We start from the raw sequence: 18464 nt of genomic DNA, 5'->3' as shown, positions 1-18464 counted from the left end.
GGGAGGGCTGTCTGCTTTATTCAGTCTACCAATTCAAATGTTAATCTCATCCAGTAACACTCTCACAGACACACCCAGAGTAACCCTGGATGAAATGTCTGGAAGTGCTATGGCCCAGTCAAGTTGACTTACAAAATTAACGATAACAGTGGGGCTCCAGGAGAAGTTAGGGGAAGAGGGCTTCAGTTCAGTTCACTCGCTCAGTTGTGTCTGACTCTTTGCGACCCCATGGACTGCAGCATGCCAGGCTTCCCTGTCTATCACCAACTTCCGGAGCTTACTCAAACTCATGTCCATTGAGTCAGTGATGCCATCCAACCATCTCATCCTCTGTCATCCCCTTCTCCTCCCGCCTTCAGGCTTTCCCAGCATCAGGGTCTTTTCCCAATGACTCAGTTCTTCGCATCAGGTGGCCAAAGTATTTGAGTTTCAGCTTCAACATCAGTCCTACCAATGAACACCCAGGACTGATTTCTTTTAACATGGACTGGTTGGATCTCCTTGTAGTCCCAGGGACTCTCAAGAGTCTTCTCCAACACCTCAGTTCAAAAGCATCAATTCTTCAGCGATCAGCTTTCTTTATAGTCCAACTCTCACATCCATACATGACCACTGGAAAAACCATAGCTTTGACTAGATGGATCTTTGTCGGCAAAGTAATGTCTCTGCTTTTTAATATGCTGTCAGGTTGGTAATAACTTTTATTCCAAGGAGCAAGTGTCTTTTAATTTCATGGCTGCAGTCACCATCTGCAGTGATTTTGGAGCCCTCATAAGTAAAGTCTCTCACTGTTTCCATTGTTTCCGCTTCTATTTGCCATGAAGTGATGGGACCGGATGTCATGATCTTAGTTTTCTGAATGTTGAGTTTTAAGCCAACTTTTTCACTCTCCTTTTTCACTTTCATCAAGAGGTTCTTCAGTTCCTCTTCACTTTCTGTCATAAGGGTGGTGTCGTCTGCATATCTGAGGTTATTGATATATCTCCTGGCAATCTTGATTCCAGCTTGTGCTTCATCCAGCCTGGCATTTTGCACATTCTTTGGGATTGGAATGAAAACTGACTTTTTCCAGTCCAGTGGCCACTGCTGAGTTATCCAAATTTGCTGGCATATTGAGTGCAGCACTTTCATAGCATCATCTTTTAGGATTTGAAATAGCTCCACTGGAATTCCATCACCTCCACTAGCTTTGTTCGTAGTGATGCTTCCTAAGGCCCACTTGACTTCACATTCCAGGATGTCTGGCTCTAGGTGAGTGATCACACCATTGTGATTAACTGGGTTATGAAGATCTTTTTTGTACAGTTCTTCTGTTTTCTTGCCACCTCTTCTTAATATCTTCTGCTTCTGTTAGATCCATACCATTTCTGTCCTTTATTGTGCCCGTCTTTGCATGAAATGTTCCCTTGATATCTCTAATTTTCTTGAAGAGATCTCTAGTCTTTCCCATTCTATTGTTTTCTTCTATTTCTTTGCACTGATCACTGAAGAAGGCTTTATTTCTCCTTGCTATTCTTTAGAACTCTGCATTCAAATGGGTGTACCTTTCCTTTTCTCCTTTACCTTTAGCTTCTCTTCTTTTCTCAGCTATTTGTTAGGCACCCTCAGACAACCATTTTGTCCTTTTGCATTTCTTTTTCTTGAAGATGGTCTTGATCATTGCCTCCCGTACAATGTCACGAACCTCCATCCATAGTTCTTCAGGCGCTCTGTCTATCAGATCTAATCCCTTGTATCTGTTTGTCACTTCCACTGTATAATTGTAAGGGATTTGATTTAGGTCATATATGAATGGTCTAGGGGTTTCCCCTACTTTCTTCAATTTAAGTCTGAATTTTGCTGGAAGAGGTCTTAGACCCCATTAAATTACATCTCTGCAGAGAACTTATTTTGGGGGAGTGAGTCAGTGAGAGAGAAGGGGGCACAACCTTTTTCTCTCCCCTTGTGGAGAAGGACAGTTACCCATTCCCAATGCACAGATAAGCCAGCCTCATAGGTGGAAGCCAGAGAAACCCCACTGAGGATTAATTCCCAATAGGCGCCTGTCTGGGGCTGAGTTCTTACAGCCAGAAATATGAGCCAAGGCTCTTGGAGAGGAGTCAGCTGGGGACCCATCATTTCTTCTTCTGGGGCTGCACCAAGCCTGCAGCCCTTGTTTCCATCACCTGGCAGTGTTGTCATAGGCCCGGTGTCGGATTGGGAGCTGAGCCAGAAACTGGTTTCTGGGAAAAGAGACTGCAGGATTCCTTTATCGTTCTCTCCTCTTCCTCAGTAAGAACCTGACACGTGGCCACCTGGAACAAAGACTACATTTCCCAGGTTCCCTTGCAGCAAGGTATGGCCATGTGACCAAGTTCTAGCCAAAGGAATGTACGATTTCTAGTAAGTGTACATACAAGGAGGGGTGGCATCTGGTCACCCTATTCTTCGTTTCATGTGGGCTGCGGTGCAGAGGTACTGACTAGTTGTGGGGCAGCCACGGTGGACCATGAGGTGGACTTAGGAGAGAGGCTGCGCAGCAATAAGGCAAATGGAGCTTGAGTTCCTGACACTGAAGGCACCACTGGAAAGTTACAGCTCAACCCAATCCTGCTTCTGCGGTTCCTCCTATGCTGTGTGACTGGGGCAGTGGCTCAGCCTCTCTGGGCCTCTGCTGGTTGTTGATAGTGATAGCTGCCCATGGTGTGACCTCCCATGCAAGAGGTCAAGGATGGGTAGGATAATAAGGAGACTTCAGCTCTAAGGAGACAGAACACAGGGAGGCCTGGGGTCTTGGTCCTTGTTGTAGGGAGGACTCATCACTCATTGTTTGGGAAGAAGTTGGTGCGGTGAAAGGAGACACAGCCAGGGAAGAGTCAGCTCTTGGTTTTGCTACTCACCAGTCAGGTGACCTCGGGCAAGCTGGTTTCTCTGAACCTCAGTGTTCTAATCTGTAAAATGGGGACATGATACTTCCTTCACAGATTGTTTGAGAATCAGAGACAACATTTACAAAGGGCCTGTGTGATGAGGGACTCTGTGAGTGATAGCTGGAATTTCTATCATGGGTTTGGGGGTCCAGTGACCTAGATTATTGTATGTGCCTTTGTGATCAAGGGCAAATCATGGAACTTTCCAGACTTCCATGGACTCAGTTGTAAAATGAGGAGAGGTCCTTTCGGGTCTTGATATTCACACCAGTCCTCCTTGCCCTCATTTTACAGATCATAAAACTGAGGCTTATGTGGCAGAGCGAGCTAGCTGTGTTCCCCCTCCACTGTGCGGCGAATTGGTTGCTCCCACAGGCTTGCATTTCCTAGACTGTTTCTCCCTGACGGGATGTGACTTGTGTGCCACTCCTGGGCCAAGGTGGTTAAGGCATCCAGCCTCTCTCTCCCACTTGCTGGCCACACGTCCAGGCCCAGGGCGACCTTGGCAGCTGCCTGTTGAGGACTCACAGCTGTCAATGATTGTGGGGAGCACTGTGCACTCACATGGTTAGTGCTGCTTTGGACTTTATTGAGCAAGAGGAGCACTTCCCTGAGATTTCAGGTTTACCTGTTGTGGCAGCTAGTGTTAGCTTTTTTTTTTTTTTTTTGCTGTGTCACTTGGCATGTGGGATCCTAGTTCCCCAAACAGATATAGAACCTGGGTCCCTGCACTGGAAGCGCAGACTCTTAACCACTGGACCGCCAAGGAAGTCCCCAGTGAGTGTTATAACGAATACACCCAAGAGGTACAACGGCTTGCCCAGAATCTATGCGTCCTCTCCTATTCTCGATGGCATCCCATGTGACAGTCTAGTCTTCTCAATTAGTTTGCCGAGTCCTTTAGGGTCAGGACAATGGCTCACGGTCCTGCAGGCTCGTGACAGCCAGCACTGGTTGCCTCCCATCCACTCCTTGTGGATGACCTGCAGGAACCAGCACCTGCTAATAAAGACGTGTTGACTTGAACTGAGCCTTGATTTGAACAGGCACCCGTCTGTATCCTACCAGGCTGAGAACTGACCCCCACACATCAGCTCTCCCATATCCCTAGCGTCCTCGGGATGTAAGCTCCCCAACGCAATAGGCAAGGGAGCAGTGGAGCTAAACTCTTGAAAGAGGGAAGGCTGAGTAGGGCAAGAGCCCAGGGCAAATGGCTTCCCAGGTGGCTCAGGGGTAAAGAATCAGCCTGCAATGAAGGAGACCTCGGTTCAATCCCTGGGTTGGGAAAGTTCCCTGGAGGAGCAGATGGCAACCCAGTCCAGTATTCTTGCCTGAAAAATTCCATGGACAGAGGAGCCTGGCAGGCTGCAGCCCAGGGAGTAGCAAAGAGTCAGACATGACTGAGCGACTGAGCATGCACACATGCAAGGGCAGGCAAGCCTGGGAAAGGCATCTGTGAATCAGGGGCAGTGATACTTTGTGGAATAGAGGCTGGAGGTATACACTGCGACTAGAGCCCTGATCTGAGTTCAGCTCTGCCCCCAACTTGTGTGTGACCCCTCAGAAGGCCAAGGTCGCTGGAGCATTGGTGATGGGAGCAGAGATGGGAACCCAGGCTCATCTGCTCCAGCCACGGATGGGCTCTTTCTGGAAACACTGCTGCTTTCTTTCTCTTCCCTGGAAGCCTGGGTATCTCTGATTAGGATGCTAATGGAGGGAGGGGGCCAAGGAAGTGAGGGAGCTGTGGAGCAGGAGAAACACCCGGGGACCAGGGAGCCAGTGGCTAATTAAAGGCTCCATGTCAAAGAGGAATGCCAAGTAGGTAATTTCCATGCCATTTGAATAATGGGAAAACGTTTACCATTTCTCAAGTTTGCTTGTTGAAAAGAGCGAGGGGAAAAAGAAAGGAGAGGGAGCAGATGATGGCTGGAGGGGCCTTCACATGCTGCTGGGGAAGATGGGGGCTGCATGGGGAGCAGAATTGCTCCAGGGAGGAGGGGGCAGGAAACAGAGGAGGGCAAGTTTCTGTGTTCCTCCTGCAAGGTCCTGCGAAGCTCCTTGGGCTCGGAAGCTCCGGGAGAGGGCAGTCAGGCAGAGCGGTGGTGATGTCTTAGAAGAGGGAAGCAAAGCCTTCCTTACGGGTTTATCACACTTCACAGTTTATGTCCTCTGTCCCAGGGGATCGCCCTGACAGGCTGGGAAGTGAACGGGGAAGGGGAGAATGATTATTCCTATTTTAGGGGTGAATAACTGAGCCCCAGAGAATGAGGGTGAATTGCTCAAGGACACATTTGTTTATTTATTCATTCGTTAATTCAACAAAACAGTTTATTGGGGAAAGACAGCATGCCAAGCCCAGAGCCCTGTGATGAAGGCTTGTGGATGAGAAAGGCAGAGCCCTGCTCTCAGAGAGAGAGAGAGAGAGATGGAGAGGTGAACCGTACATCACTAGGTGCTGTGGGTACCGGGGGCAGGCTTAAGAGTGAGCCCACCTGCCTGAGACAGTTCGGTGCTTCCCAGAGGACCAGCCATTATGCTGAGGTTTCAGGCCAGAGTCTGCCAGGTGACTAACAAGAAGGGCTCCCTGCTCCATATGAGGGGGCAGCATAGGCCAGGGTATGGGGTCCCCAGAGGGCTCTTCTTGTCCAGGGAACAGTGAGAGGCCCAGCGTGAGAGGACAGTAGGGATTGTGGGGCCGGGATGCGGCAGGGCTGGGAGATGGGGCTGGAGGGCTTGGTGGGAAAGGCAAGAGACCACGGCCAGGACCGAGGTAGTGGAGGGTCCTCACACCTTGTGAAGATGCATGGGCTTGATCTTCAGGCCGTGGGGCCCTAGGCACTCTCAGGATCTTCAGGCCGTGGCTGAGGAGGCGTTGGTGGGACACAGATCATTCGATGGTCACAACCGCTGCTAGAAATCACTGCTACTCTTTGCTGAAAACCAACTCTCACCACCCAGCCTCCCATCTCAGTACCCTGAACTCCTTCAAGTCCTGGGGGCCTGAATAGAAAGCCAAGCTGTGGGGTGGGGAGGGGGTTCCCTGCTGCTCTGGCCTGTTCCTTCTTGGGTCAGTTACCTGTCTATATACGACAATTATCCTAAAACTCAGTGGTGGGCTTCCCTGGTGGTCCGGTGGTTAAGAATTGCAGCAGAAGTGATTGTCCTTGCAGCGATGCAAGGGATACTGGTTCGATCCCTGGTTCGGGAAGATCCCACATGCCTCGAAACAACTAAGCCTGTGTGCCACAATGACTGAGCCAATGCTCTAGAGCCCAGGAGCCCCAACTTCTGAAGCCTGCGTGCCTAGAGCCCGTGCTTCACAGCAAGAGAAGCCACTGGAATGAGAAGCTTGTGCCCTGCAATGAAGAGTAGCCCCGCTCACTGCAACTAGAGTCTGTATGCAGCAACAGAGACCCAGTGCAACCCAAAATAAATAAGTAAATCTTAGGGGGAAAAACAACCAACCAACCACAGTGACTTAAAAAACAAACAAATATTTATTGTCTCTCAGTTTGTCTGGGTTAGGTATTTGGGAACAGCTTAGCTGAGACTCAGCTTCTGGTCCTGAGTTCATTTTAGTCAAGATGCTGTCCTGGGGCTGCAGCCATCCGAGGGCTTGATGGGCTGCAGTGCCTACCTGCAGAGGCCCTGTTCCCAGAGGGCTCGTTCTCAGGCCTGGCCAGTTCAGCTCGCGTGGCCGCGAGGCCTCGGCTCCTTAGCACACGGACTTCCTGGGGAAGCGGTGCTGTTGGAGCATCCTCACAGCGTGGTGGCTGGCTGGACGTGGCCACGTCTTCAATGACCCAGCTTTGAAGTCACAGCAGGTCATTTTGTCACATCTACTTTGTCACATAACCTGGGAGGGGACTGCATGAGGGAGTGAATCTCAGGAGGCGAGGATCACTGGGCTCCATCTCGGAGGCCGCACACCACACCACCCTCCAGGGAAAAGCCCAGAGCAGTCCCATGGCAGGACTAAGAAAGCTGGGCTTCCCCAGAGAAGGTGGGCAGGGCCTTCCCAGGCTGTCAGGATGGGGCAGGTCTCAATCGGCCCCGTGTCCACCCTACGATGTGGCCCTGAGCAGTCTCCCACGTTCCCCGGGCCTCTGACAGCCACGTCTCTGTGATGGGGGAAGAACTTGCTGGGCTTTGCAGGGCTGGGAAAGCAGCAGATCCAATTTCTGAACGATGGATGATGACTGCACACTGTGGAGCCCCCCCTCCCCCTTCTCATCCTAATCCCATTTCTTCACACAGTCAGATAATCAGTTTTCCCAATAGTCTTTGCAGCCATCAGTTTGCATAACTACCCAAATAAGCACCATTCTTTCTCTAAGCTAACTCTCGGCTCTAAATCTCCAACTGGTTTCTGTGCGGTTAAAGCAGTGTGGGGCTTCCCTTTCCTCCCCACAGGGCCACCGGCCTCCCTGGATGGTTTGGCGCCAAGGCAAGTTCCTATATCAGCTCTGTTCACCTCCCTGACATTACCCTGAGCTCTGGGTGACCTCGGGACAGGGTAGCTCTCCTCTTGTTTCCTTCTCAGCTTCCCTTTGGTGATGGGTGAGGGCTTGGTGGGGAGGGGGTCAGGATGTCAGAGCCAGAAGGGACCCTGGGGACATTTTACAGGTAAAACTCAGAGAGGGCCAGTGAGAACCCAAGATCACACAGCAACACTGGGCTAAGAACAAGTTCTCTGAATTTCCATGCAGAACTATTTCTGTTCTCACTGTTGAACACACCCAGGAGGTGCTCTGACTGGTTATTCCAGATGGGCCCTGGGCCAACACAGCTTTTACAACCCCATCTCCGAGACAGGCAAAGCAGGACCCGGGGTGGCATGGTGCAAGAGAGCTGTCAGAGTGGACCAGCTAGACTCACGCTTCATCGGCACACTGGAGGTGGGTGTTTACAGGAGAAGAATAAGCAGTGGACCAAACCTTCAAAGACAATAAATAGGTCAGGAAATGATCAGAAAGCTGGTGGAGCACAACCTAGATGCCATGCACCTGGGGGCCTGTGAGGACCTGGAAGTTTGGCTGAAATCTGAGAGGGTCCTGTGAGGTTGAGGGATGGGCTCCCAGAGGGCGGGACTCAGATGGGCCCAGCCAGGAGGGGACCGAGAGGCGTGGAGCTTCTCAGGGGGCCGCCAGCCGCCTCTCCCCTCCCCTGTTGCTGCCTTCCTCTGTGCTTTCAGCAGAGTGGGGGCCCCGGCTCTCTCTGGCCTGGACCACACATCTGCCCTGCAGTCGCTAGCCGACGCTTCCTGCCGTCCTGTAGGGCGGCCTCGATGAGGCTTCCTATTGTCCCTTGACTTCCCTCGCTGCCCAGGACAAGTCCGCTTCTGGTCAGTTGACTCAGTGATCTCTAAGTCTTCATTTCTGATCATTCCTCTCCCATAACATTGTCTTTCATTGTGAGCTCAAAAAGGCAAACTCATTTCCATCTTAGCTTGAGTAAACCTTAGTCTCAATGAAAAAAAAAATCTTCTAGTATTAGGAAAATATCATCCCAGGCGCCCAAGAGTAAAAGGCTTCTGAATTATTCAAAGACTAAATTTCTCTCTTCCCAGACTCAAAGCTCCCCAAGGGCAGGGCGGCGTCTGTTTCACTGGATGGCTAGACGAGGGCAGGAAGTCAAGTGTGTTGAGGGCCTGTTTCTGCCAGGCATTGCGCCTTTGTGTGTAGCTGAATGTTCGCGCTGTGGGAGAATTTCATAACCAAGGAGTCTGAAGGCCAGAGAGGGGAGGCACTTGCCTCGGGTCACGCAGCCAGAATGTGGCAGAGATGGGCTTGGGTCACGGCGAAGTCTTAGTGCTTTTCCTACACTGTCTTCAAAGTGGAGTCCTGTGCCCACCCCAAGCTCTGCAGTTAGTGGTCTTGCCAAGATCCTCAAGGAGTTGGTGAGAAGTAGGGCCTCTAAGGCAGCCAGATTTGTCACCTGCGGGTGGCTGGGTTAAAGATTCTCTTTAACTAACACTAATTGGGGAGAAAGAACACCGACATCTTTATTGCCTGTCTTGGTTGCTTGGCCTGACAAAAGGGCTTTGTCTTTGTTGGCTCAATGACAGCATCTTGTCACACCCTTCCTGCCTCCTCCAGCCTGCCTCCTTTTTAGGGCTTGTATGAAGTAGGACTCCCCTTATTCTCTGTTGCCATTTCATGCAGAGCCACAGACAAGAGACCAGCCACCAATTAACTTGAACAAGTTGTTTAACCTCTCTGGATCTCAATTTCTCCACCTGCAGAGTGGGGGTAAAAGTTGGATCGGCTAAGTTTTTGTGATGACTTCTTCCCACCTTGGCAATTGGCATTTGGAAAGCTGAGGTCAGGGCCACTTCTGGACTCATGCTGCAGAGACGGGGGATCTCTCCAAGCAGAGGCAAGTTTATCCAGTCCTAGGCTTCCCTGATGGCTCAGCCAGTAAAGAATCTGCCTGCAATGCAGGAGACCCGGATTCGATCTCTGGGTTGGGCAGACCCCCCTGGAGAAGGAAATGGCAACCCACTCCAGCATTCTTGCCTGGGAAATCCCATGGACAGACGAGCCTGGCGGGCTACAGTCCATGGGGTCTCAAGAGTCAGATATGACTTACTGACTAAACCACCACCATATTAATGTTAGTGGGAGATGCCATTTGCATGTAATTTGCACTTTCCTTTATTGTCAAAATGCTCTGACATCCCCACCCTGACTTCTTCCTTCCTCTCCCACTCCCTCCCACCAGCTGCCTTCTATCTCCCCGCCCCCTCACCCTATGTCAACCCTGACCCTGTCTTGCTGGGCTGCCTTGCTCCAGAAGGATGACTGAGTTGGCTGAGCTGCAGTCCATGCTGGCCTTTACAGTTTGACTCAGCCAGCCTGGTAGTATCCGTGACGTGCTCCGAGCTGTGCGGTGTGACTGTTCTATTCAACTCAGAGAGGCTGAGCAAGATGTCCCAAGTTCCAGAGTGAAGCGGCAGAGTCAGCATTCAACCCCCATCTGCCTGACTCTAGAACTGTGCTCTCCTCACTGACCTGGGCTGTCCACCTGTTTGGGAATGTGAGACAGGGCAAGAGAAATGGCCTGGGTAGAGATGATGATGGTGGTGATGAAAATAATATTTAAGACCTCGTCTCAGAGTATGGTCCTCGGACCAGGAGTGTGAACATCACTGGGAGCTTGTTAGAAATCAGGCCACGCTGCAGTCCTACTGAGTCAGGATCTGCATTTGATCAGGAACCCCTGGGGACTGTGAGCACACTCGAGGCAGAGAAGCACTGCTCTAGAACTCTGCCTGCCGCATTGGCCTCCAGCTTCCAGAACTTCTCGATGTTTCTGGAGGGGATACTAGAGCCAGAAGAGCCCTGAGACATCTTTAGGGCTGGTTGTTTTGTGAAAGGTGTGCTTTAGAGCACTGGTCCTTAGCAGTCTCTCTGAGGCTCCTCTGGTTCAGGTAGGGCTCCAGCTGCCTTTCTTGCTTGAACACCTTCCATTGAATTAGGTTTATAAGCTTGTCATGGAGTGTAATTTCACTGGAGTGGGGTGAGATTGTTAGGGTCTGTTGACTAAAAATTTAAAAAAAATGCACAATTACACTTGTCTCACACGCTAGTAAAGTAATGCTTAAAATTCTCCAAGCCAGGCTTCAACAGTACATGAACCGCGAACTTCCAGATGTTCAAGTTGGATTTAGAAAAGGCAGAGGAACCAGAGATCAAATTGCCAACATCCGTTGGATCATCAAAAAAGCAAGAGAGCTCCAGAAAAACGTCTACTTCTGTTTTACTGACTACGGCAAAGCCTTTGACTGTGTGGACCACAAAAAACTCCTGTCCTGCCTCTTGAGAAATTTGTATGCAGGTCAGGAAGCAACAGTTAAAACTGGACATGGAACAACAGACGAATTGGGAAAGGAGTACATCAAGGCTGTATATTGTCACCCTGCTTATTTAACTTATATGCAGAATACATCATGAGAAATGCCAGGTTGGATGAAGCACAAGCTGGAATTAAGATTGCCAGGAGAAATATCAATAACCTCAGATATGCAGATGACACCACCCGCATGGCAGAAAGTGATGAAGAACTAAAGAGTCTCTTATGAAAGTGAAAGAGGAGAGTGAAAACTCAACATTCAGAAAACAAAGATCATGGAATGCAGTCCCATCACTTCACGACAAATAGATGGGGAAACAGTGGAAATAGGGGAAGATTTTATATTTTTGGGCTCCAAAATCACTCAGATGGTGACTGCAGCCATGAAGTTAAAAGATGCTTGCTCCTTGGAAGAAAAGTTATGACCAACCTAGACAACATGTTAAAAAGCAGAGATATTAGTTTGCTATCAAAAGTCCATCTAGTCAAAGCTATAGTTTTTTCCAGTAGTCATGTATGGATGTGAGAGTTGGACTATAAAGAAAGCTGAGTGCTGAAGAATTGATGCTTTTGAACTGTGATGTTGGAGAAGACTCTTGAGAGTCCCTTGGACTGCAAGGAGATCCAACCAGTCCATCCTAAAGGAAATCAGTCCTGAATATTCATTGGAAACACTGAAGCTGAAACTCCAATACTTTGGCCACCTGATGCAGAGAACTGACTCATTTGAAAAGACCCTGATGCTGGGAAAGATTGAAGGCAGGAGAAGGGGACGACAGAGGATGAGATGGTTGGATGGTATCACCGACTCAATGGACATGAGTTTGAGTAAACTCTGGGAGTTGGTGATGGACAGGGAAGCCTGGCGTGCTGCAGTCCATGGGGTTCCAAAGAGTTGGACACGACTGAGTGGCTGAACTGAACTGATTCTTTTTTTTTTAACTTTTTATTTTATATTGGAATATAGCCAAACAAAAGAGCCTCTTGATGAAGGTGAAAAGGAGAGTGAGAAAGCTGGCTTGAAACTCAACATTCAAAAAACAAGATCATGACATCTAGTCCCATCACTTCCTGGCAAATAGATGGGGAAAAAGTGGAAGCCATGATAGATTTTATTTTCTTGGGCTCCAAAATCATTGTGACTGCAGCCATGAAATTAAAAGATGCTTGCGCCTTGGAAGGAAAATTGTGACAAACCTAGATAGCATATTAAAAAGCAGAGACATCACTTTACTGACAAATCTCGGTATAGACAAAGCTCGGTATAGTCAAAGCTATGGTTTTTCCAGTAGTCATGTATGGAAGTGAGAGTTGGACCATAAAGAAGGCTGAGCACCAAAGAATTGATGCTTTCAAATTGTGGGGCTGGAGAAGACTCTTGAGAGTCCCTTGGACTGCAAGGATTTCAAACCAGTAAATCCTAAAGGAAATCAACCCTGAATATTCATTGGAAGGACTGGTGCTGAAGCTGAAGCTCCAATACTTTGGCCACGTGATGTGAAAAGCCGAGTCATTGGAAAAAGACCCTGATGCTGGGAAAGACTGAAGGCAGAAGAAGAAGGGGGTGGCAGAGGATGAGATGGTTAGATATCATCAACGACTCAATGGACATGAATTTCAGCAAATGCCAGGAGATAGTGGAGGACAGAGGAGCCTGGTGTGCTATAGTCCATGGGGTTGCAAATAGTTGGGCAGAACTGAGTGACTGAACTTATAGCTGTTTAACAGCGCTGTGATAGTTTCAGGTGGACAGCAAAGGGACTCAGCCATATATACATATATAGTATCCATCTCCCCCCAACTCCCCTCCCATCCAGGCTGCCACATAGCTTTGAGCAGGACCTGCTATAGAGCAGGTCCTTGTTGGTTATTCATGTTAACTATAGCTGTGTATGTGTTGATCTCAAACTCCCTAACTATCCCTTCCCCCCATCCTTCCCTCTGGCAACCCTAAGTTTGCTCTCTGTGAGTCTTAAACATGCGTTATTCTATCATTCTGTTTTACAAGTGAGAAACTCATACTCAGAGAGATGCAGGGACCTGCCCCAAATCACACAGAACCTGGGACCAGAATCCAGCTCTATCATTTAGGAGTGTTTTTGACTGTGAGTAGCAGCAAAGTTGACCTACAGAGGCTGATGTGAGTAAAGAATTTGTTTCTTGCAACAAGGAGCTCACGTATAGACTGCTGAGGGCTGTACCATGGTCCAGTATCTTCCTGTTTTCCATTTTACCCTCTGTGGACACTTCTTTACATGCCCCCCACCTGCCTTCACCCCCAAGGCTGGGGCTTTTATTTTCACGGCACAAGATGGCTGCTACTGCTCCATACATTACATCCATGTTCCTGGTGGAAAGAAGAGGGGAGGATGAATGGGTAGAGGGCATTCTAGTTAGTTTTGTCTTCGAATAAATCAGGGAAGGATGCCTTTCTCTGAGCCTTCTGCCTATTGTTTTAGGCCAGAACCAGGTTACACGGCCGCTCCTAGCTGGAAGATAGCCAGGAGAGAGAGTGGGGAATGGGTTTGGGTTAAAACATCTGATGGTGAATCTCTCCCTACATAGGGATCCTATCCTGGTATCCTGAGATTCTTCAGGGTCCCAGAATTGCAGCTTTTAAGGTGGAGTGGGATGTATTTGAATTAGAGAGACACCTGCTCAAACCTTGGGGCTTAAATCTCCCACCATCGTAATGGTCCTTTATGTGGCCCATTTGGTTTGGGGGCATGAGTTTTGCTCAACAAAGACTTACATACTTGGGGGCTCAGGGACAGAGGAGTTGGATTAGAACAGAACCCGCAAGGGCTAATTCTAATTCTCTGACTATCTTCACTGCTCACAGCCCCTAATGAAAACATGTGTAAGAAACCCGCAGGGTTAATTTTGCTGAAAAAAAATTCCAATAAAGCTCCATTAGATTTTTGCGTTAAATTAATGTAATGGATGCTTAAAAGCCATGCTAATTAGGCTTTGTTATTAACAGGAATGTCAGGTGGATGGGATCTGGCCGGGAGCTGACATTGTTTTTTTGGGGGGGCCACCTATGGGAGATGAATTTGTCAGCGGTCTGAAGGTATCACACCATCTGGCCTTAGCAACCCAGCTCCCACTCACTGGGGATGTCTTTAGTCATTTAAATTCATTTACCCGGGACTGGAATATTCTCTTCACCAAGATGACAGATGACAAACTCAAATTTCTGTTGGTTTTTATTTTTTGACATATCCAAATTTCCATCCTAATTTTCTGCTGGGAACATAGCTCTGATAGGTCACTCCCTTGCTTATAAGAGGCTTCCCTTGGGGCTCAGTGGGTAAAGAATCTGTCTGTAATGCAGAAGACCTGGGTTCGATCCCTGGGTTAGGAAGATGCCCTGGAGAAGGAAATGGGTACCCACTCCAGTATTCTGGCCTGGAGAATTCCATGGACCTATATAGTCCATGGGGTTGCAAAGAGTCAGACACGAACTGAGTGACTTTCACTTTCACTTTGCTCGTAAACCTTTGATATCTCCCTATTGCCTAGCAGATAAGTCTGGAGACCCTGATGTGGTATTCAAAGCCTTTGGGGATTTAGCCCTAATTAACTTTTCTGGGCACCACATTCCTCTCTGTGTGTACAGAGGGCTGGCTTCTCCCTGAACTGGGCCTTTCCAATTCCTCTTGACTTTGGCTTCAACCCCTATACCTGGTCATCTCAGCCATCCAACAACTTATGTTATTTCGTCCATCTCACAGGTGGGGAAACTGAGCCTCAGGCTGTCAGACCCTTGACCACTCAGACTCCCTTTCATAACACACGAGGCATGCTTTGGGTGCTCAGAAAATTCCCACCTCCCACTTTTCTCCCTTAGTGTCAACTAGGCCAGGTAGGATATCTTTGGTGTGGCTACTTGTCCTGTACCAGGGCTTGGGACTTGGAATTTCCAAATGCCACAAGGGGAGACTTCCCTGGTGGTCCAGTGGTAAAGAATCCACTTTCCAACGTAGGGAATATAAGTTCGATTCCTGGTCAGGGAACTGCAATCCCACATGCCATGGGGAAGAGCCAATGCAGCAAAAACAAAAAACCCCACAAAAAAACAAAACCAAAAATAAATACCACATGGCATTTGGGAAGCATCTCTGTTTGAGAAAAGGAAGATGTACAAAGCAGGATGAACAAGAGAAGGGCAGGCCTGGGCCCCCGCGCTCCCCATCATCCTAGGCTGTCTGGGCCTGACCATGTGTGGGCACTGGAGCGGGTTTGCGTGCTGCAGGGAGACATTGACCCCCTGACCCCAGGCTCATCTACCTGTTTGTAGGGGAGAAAACCTAGACTACTTGGCTCCAGACAGTCTGGACGTGGGCGCCTGCGGTAGGAAGGAGTTGGTCGTGAAACAGCTGCCCAGCACATGGGGCCCTGGGGCCTCTGGGAAGTTGCAGGTCAGAGGTGGGCTGGGGGAGCGCCAGCCCCTCAGGAAGCTGAGCCTCAGTGAGTCACCCGTGTTCCCGGGGGACCAGGGTCACTTTCCATCTGTCCCGTTCCTGCATCACAGACTGTGTCTGCTCCGGACAATCAAGCACCTACACCTCTCCTCCAGGGGCACCGGCCTTTCCAAATCTGAACTAGGACAGGAGAGAGGTCATTTAAGCCACTTCTTTCTTTTTTCTTTGGGCTCTGTCACATCTCTGTCTAATCCATAGTGTTGGCCTCTCCCCCCCAGGACGTGAGTTAGATTTTTTTCTCTTTGAGGTCACCACCAGACAGGCCCCCAGGTTTGGGGCGAATTCCATGGCATCTACATTGCCTGACTGACCTAAGATGGGAGTGAACAGGCCTCCCCTCCTTTACACAATGGCAAGCTCCCCCAGGCTGAGCCTGCCAGCAGCATTGCCTGAAATGCAAATCTGCAGTGACCATCAGGAGGTGGCCCAGCTCCGGTGCAATGTCATCGGGGATAGGAGGAAAGAGACCCGGGCCTTCGCTTGCTGGCTCCAGGTATAGTCCCCTCACCCCACACCCCCACTCCCTGCAACTCTTCTTTCTTTTTTTCTTTTTCTTCTTTTTTTTCAACTCTTCTTTCTTAACGAAGGCCATGTGGCCTCACGGAATTTGCCTCTGAGCCTTTGTGTGTGACAGGTGGCACCCAGATGGGACCTACCTTGCCTGACATCCTTCTCCCCGAACTTTCTTTCAATGCCTGGGTAACCTCTCTGCCTCACCAATCCTGTCCAGATGGCAGGAAGGAAGTTCTGGCAAAGGTGCGTGAACCCAGTTGCCCAGGGTCTAAAAGAACTGAAGAGTGTGTGTAGGGGAGGCGGGGGAGGGAAGGGAGAGAGGCAGAGAGAGTGCTGGGAACCCTGAAGCAGGGGAACGAATGGCCAGCCTGTGCAGGGATGGAGGGGAAGGAGAGGCTTGGAGCCCCAGGATATGCGCTGTCCAGCCTGGCCCAAGCCATCTGTACCACACTTCAGTGCTGGCACTGAGCCCCGGTGGGCACAGTTCTGAGCACCCTCTCAGCAAGGGTGGCCTGTGGGTTCAGCCCACTGCCTGGGGTCACTCGGGTCTCTACTCCTTGGTGCATTACTCATGGTTTGTAAGGTCATCAAACAGGAAGCGTAGGTAACAGGAATGAAGGAGACAGCACCATCGGGAATGCAGGGAAACCTTGGCCTTTTTGGCCTGGGATGTGGGAGAGAGGACCAAAGGCCAAAGGGTCTCCAGAGGGATGTGCCTACTCTGAATTAATTAAAGGCCAGGCCGCTGCGGAGACGAACGCTTCCCCTGGCTCCTCCAGGCCGCCCGCACAGGAGGAGGCAACAGGGATTTGCAAAGAGAGATGAGGAAGGAGGACTGTGCTTACTGCCTAGACCACAGGGGATAAGACTCTTCATGTGGCCAGTGGGATAGGAATTCTAAAGTTTCCATCCATTGTCTTCCCAACAGCCCTCTCTCTCCCTTGCTTCTTTCTTGCTATCAGAATTCAGATACTAGCAGCCATGTTTTTCAGGGGAGTCTGGGATCCTTCCTGCCCTAGGAGTGAATCCTGATTATTCTAAGCAAAATGTGATAATCTCATTTTCTTTGCTGGCGATTACTCGTGCACAGGCGTGTTGTGCAATTCTGGACAGTGACAACTAAGGGGAGACAGGGTGCCTTTTGTGAAAGGCTTTCCAAGATCTGAAAAACTGACTTGCTAGAAGAAGCAGCTACCTACCACCCTTGGTTGTTGCTTGGTGAGGATGTGATGGCTGGAGCTCTGGCAGCCATACTGAGGTCACAAGGGAAAGGCAACTAGAAAGAGAAAAAGAACCTGGGTCTTAACCAAACTTGGAATTGTCTTACTTCTGGCCTTCTGTTATAAGAAATAATGAACTCTTCATTTTTAAAATCACTCATAATTGAATTTTCTATTGATTGTTGCTGACAGCAGCCAAACTTATCAAATTTCTGAAGTCGGGATGAAATGATTCAAGTTGTCTGCTATGAGTCACTTCTTGAGGGCAATTAAAGGGTCTCTGAACTCACTGGAACCTATTTTTTCCAGAACTGCCCCCTTTCCCTTTGGGTAAAAGTTATTGAAGCATCTGGGTTTGGGGTTCAGAAGAACTGGGATCAAATCCTACACTTTTATGTGGGCACTTTATGACTTTATGTTAATTATTTAAACCAGGCATTGGCAAAGTGTTTCTGTAAAGGGCCAGAGAGTAATTGTTTTAGACTTGATGGGCCACATGGTCACTGTTGCAACTATTCAGCTCTGTTGTTTTAGTTTGAAAGCAAACTGTGGATAACATACAAGTAAATGAACATGGCTGTGTTCCAATAAAACTTTATTTACAAAACAAGTGGCAGGTCACATCTGGCCTACAGGCTGATAAATCAACCCTGGGTCAAACTCTGAGTCTCAGCTTCCTCATGAGAAAATGAGGTTAATAGTTCTTTCATCTTGGGGCAAATCTAAGCATCAAAAGAGTTGACTTAAAACTGTTGCTACATAAAGTTTAATTTACATGTGGGCCCTCTTTCTTCCGAGAACCAAAAGTCCTGGTGTTCAGGCATGGAGAAGTGCTTGACTCTACTACTTGCTAAAGCTGTGTGACTTTGGGAAAGTCATCTAACTTCTCTGAGCACCACGTTTCCCCTCTTAAAGTGGGGATGCTAAAACCTACTTCACATAGGGAGGCAAGGATGAAGTGAATACTGTGTGTGAGGTGCTGCACAGACTGGATGTCATGAAGGAGCAAAGCCTCCGTTTGCTGGCCCATCTCACCCCACCTGTGTCTTGACAGTGGGTAAATTTTGGTTTCCTCCTTCACTTCCCATGGGCCCTGAAGCCCTGGGGAGACGGCCAACCCCCCTACCCCTGTCGTGCACTCTCTCCACCCCGATATTCCCTCCCCCAGGGCCCTCCCCACCACACCGGCTTCCCCATTTAACAGAAGGAGTAATTAACAATGTTAATTCTAATCTCATTTGCTAATGAAGGCAGTCTAATTGCACCATAATTGGCAGCAGCAGCAGCAGAAACACACAAAATAAACCCTGCGTGTGTAATTCGGTTTAACTTCTTTATAATTACCTTGTAGGCTGGGACCTGGTTGTTGGGGGTGGGGTGGGAGGTTGAGGAGTTAGGAGGGAGGGAGGCAAGACCCGAGGGTGGGAGAAAGGGTGAGTGAGCCTTTCCCCGTCACATGTTTGATTATCCCCAGGCCTCAG

Source organism: Bos mutus, chromosome 19 (genome assembly GCF_027580195.1).
Source record: "Bos mutus isolate GX-2022 chromosome 19, NWIPB_WYAK_1.1, whole genome shotgun sequence".
In the NCBI taxonomy this organism is placed as follows: Eukaryota; Metazoa; Chordata; class Mammalia; order Artiodactyla; family Bovidae; genus Bos; species Bos mutus.
The sequence above is the reverse complement of the archived record's forward strand: the minus strand, read 5'-3'. Positions refer to the sequence as shown.